Source organism: Suricata suricatta, chromosome X (genome assembly GCF_006229205.1).
Source record: "Suricata suricatta isolate VVHF042 chromosome X, meerkat_22Aug2017_6uvM2_HiC, whole genome shotgun sequence".
NCBI lineage: Eukaryota > Metazoa > Chordata > Mammalia > Carnivora > Herpestidae > Suricata > Suricata suricatta.
This window is the reverse complement of record NC_043717.1, coordinates 42586606-42590309: the sequence shown is the minus strand read 5'-3', so window position 1 is coordinate 42590309 and position 3704 is coordinate 42586606. Positions and strand designations below refer to the sequence as shown.

At 38.6% G+C, this 3704-nt stretch overlaps 1 pseudogene; it reads right to left on the bottom strand.

Moving 5' to 3' along the window:
* Nucleotides 1-196: 196 nt before the first annotated feature.
* LOC115283399 lies at nucleotides 197-3326 on the bottom strand (annotated as a pseudogene).
* Between the last annotated feature and the right edge of the window lie 378 nt (nucleotides 3327-3704).

Here is a 3704-nt window from a genome sequence, read left to right as displayed (position 1 = left end):
GTGTATAACACAATCCTGCAGAAACCACTTAAATATAAAAGAAAAGGGATAAGCATTAAACAAATACCTCAGTAATACATAAGGTGGCGAGGGAATAAGGTTAAAGAAAGAATGAAAAAGATAAAGGAAATGAAATACCAGAAGGAAGGAAGGAAGGATGGAAGGAAAGAAAGAATAAAGGGAAAAGGCAAGAAAGAAGAAAAGAAAAAGAAAGCTCCTCAAAAGGGGGCAATTGATTTAAAACCAATCATATCTATCCTTAAAGCTAAGTGTAAATATTTTCATCTTTCCTAACAAAGGCGAAGATTGCTAGGTAGGAGAGCTACAAGACACCACACTATGCTATTGACTAGAAACTCACTTTATGTCTTTTTCGTCTTAACAGTGTTTATTCAACATCGTGCATGAGACTACCTTATGACTGCACCTTCTCAATTGTTTCTTCCTTATATTTGTCCTTGTCCTTTCCTACTTGGCAAGATATGGCTTTACGTTCAAATATCGTTTTGCGATTTTTGTCTAATTCAGTCTATTGATAAACATCTTGGTAAGTTGAATGCCCACGTGGACAGGTGCCATTCACCTTCTCACGCTCTACTCATTCAGGGCAGACAACGTATTTCTTCCTGTAACCCTGGATTGCTTTGCCAATTTGTTGGCCTTTGTGGTGTCCTGACACAACCAGAACTTCATCATCCTTCCAGACGGGCACAGATTGAATGCTGTACTTCTGGCTCAGCTCCCTGGGAAAGAGGGGAAGACATACTCTCCCTGCAGATGTGGGGAGGTGCACTGAATTGCCTTTTACGGTTCTTGCTCCAGTCAGAAGTCACAAAGGGATTGAACTTCACTTTGGCTGCTGGCGCTTCAGTGATGGCTACAACAGGAAAGAGCAAAACTCAGTTTAATATAGAGACAGAGATAGATTGAAGGCAAAAAGCCTGAAAAAGAAATGCCATGTGAACATAAATTGATGGATGAGTTAAATTTTATGACCAGAAGTACTACTAATGAATGATGCACAGGGATATGCAATAATGACCAAAGCATGACTTTATCAGGGAAGCCGAACAATCCTCAGGTGCACTGGAAAATTGAACTTTAAATTATAGAAAGTGAAGCCTGATAGAAAGTAAAAGACACTTAGGTCTATCCAAAACTCTCTAAGAGTTTGATATAGATAATAGATAGATCAATAATTATAAAGAGGTCTTTAATAATGCTATCAACTAATTCAACCTAATTATAGTACATTCCAACCAATAGCAAAGTACACACTTTCTTTAAAAGCACATGAAACAGAACTCTCTTTATCTTTGTATTTTGTCAGTTTCGCTATGCTATGTCGTGGTGTCGACCTGTTTTTGTCGATGTTGAGGAGAGTTCTCTGTGCCTCTTGGATCTGGATGCCTGTTTCCTTCCCCAGATGAAGGAAGTTTTCAGCTATACTTTATTCAAATAAACCTGTCCCTTTTCTTGCTCTTCTTCTTTTGGAACTCCTACGATACAGATGCCGTTTCATTTCATGGAATTGCTTAGTTCTCTAATTCTCCCCTCATGATCTAGTAATTCCCTTTCCCTCTGTTTTTCAGCTTTATTATTTTCCATAATTTTATCTTCTATTTCAGGTATTCTCTCCTCTGCATCTTCTATCCCCACTGTCACTGTATCCAGTTTATTTTGCATCTCAGTTTAAAGGATTTTTTAATTCATCCTGACTAGTTCTTAGGTCTTTGATCTCTACGGCAAGGGTGTCCCTGGCATCTTGGATGCTTTTTTCAAGACCATCTAGTTGTCTTATGACTGTTGTAAATTCTTTTTCAGATATATTATTTATAACTTTTTTGAACAATTATCTGGCTGTGATTTCTTCTTGACCTTTCTTTTGGGAAGAATTCCCCCGTCTTTTCATTTTGGCTGACTTTCTGTCTCTTGTGTTTGTTTGTTGGCTTGCTTTAAAATTTCTTTATTTTTTTAACTTATTTTTGAGAGATGGAGAGAGACTGTGCGAGAAGGGGAGGGTCAGAGAGAGGGACATACAGAATCCGAAGCAGGCTCCAGGCTCCGAGCTAGCTGTCAGCACAGAGCCTGACGCAGAACTCGAACCCACGACCCGTGACATCATGACTTGAGCCGGAGCCAGATGCTTAACCCACTGAGCCACCCAGGCGCCCCTCTTGTGTGTTTTAAATGCTTGTTATGTGTTCTGCACCTGAGAGTACTACTATATTAAAAAGGCGTCATACACTGTCCAGGGCCTGGCACTTAAAAAAAAAAAAAGGCACATGGAACATGCACCAAGCAAGAGCCTATCGTGGGTTATAAAATAAGAGTTCATCAATGGAGAAGGTCTGAAATCCATGTAACGAATGTTCTCTGGGCGCAATGGAATTACACCAGAAATCTCTAAGAAGAAGTTTTCTAGAGAATCCACAAAACTTTAAAATTAAACAACGGGCTTCAAAATAACACCAAGCCGAAGATGAGGCGCCAGCTAATTTGGAAAGTCATTTGAACTAAAGAGAAATGTAATCACGTCATGTCGACTTTTGTATGATTCAGCTAAAGCACTACTTAGAGAGAAAATTGTAGTTTTCCATGTTACTATTAAGCAGGAAGAAAGGCTTAACATCAATAAAATACCAAAACTAAGATGCTACAGAATGATGTAAACAATAAACTGAGAAGAAGTAGAAAGACGGAAACAAAATAAAGATATCAATGAAATAGAAAAAAATGAATAGAGAAAAATGCAGGAAGCCAATAGCTGATTTATTTAAAAGATTAGTATAATTGATATAACTCTATGCAGTCTAATCAAGCCCAAGCAGTTAAGACACTCATGTCCGGTGTCAGGAATGATAGAGGGGACATGACTTTAGAGTGCACAACCACCAAAGCACCAATAAAAGAATACTATGAACAACTTCATTACCAAAAAGCTGGCAACGTAGTCAAATGGACACAGTATACCAAAGTTCACGAAACAAAACGCAGAATGCTTGAATACCCTTAAATCTATTAAAGAAATTGAATGTGTGGCTAAATACCTTCTCACAAAGGAACCTCCAGGCACACTTGGCCCCACTGGTGTGTTGTCCAAGATATTTCAGGGAGAAATAGCACCAAATTTACTCAGTTCCATCAAAAAAAAAAAATGAAGAAGGAATACTTCTCAATGGATTCTGTGAAGCTAGAAGTGTCCTTGTGCCAAAAAAAGCATCACAAGAAAAGAGAACTGCATGGGGTGCCTGGGTGGCTCAGACAGTAAAGCCTCCGACTTCAGCTCAGGTCATGACCTCACAGTTCATGGGTTCAAGATCCATGTCGTCCTCAGTGCTGACAGCTCGGAGCCTGGAGCCTACTTTGGATTCTGTGTCTCCCTCTCTCTCTGCCCCTCCCCTGATTGTGTTCTCTCTCTGTGTCAAAAATAAATAAACATTATAAAAAATAAAAACATAAACCAAGAAAGAGAACTGCAAATCAATGTCCCTCGAGGACATAGACATGAAAAATGTTAACAAAATGTTAGTAAATTGACACCAGCAACAGACAAAAGAAATTCTTTGTGACAAAATGAGATTTCTCTCAAAATGTAAGTTCTCTCAAACATTTGTAAGTCAATACATGACATTAACCCTATTAATGGACTTGTAATCTGTTAAGAGAGTCTTACCATCATCTCAAGAGATGCATGTCATAGG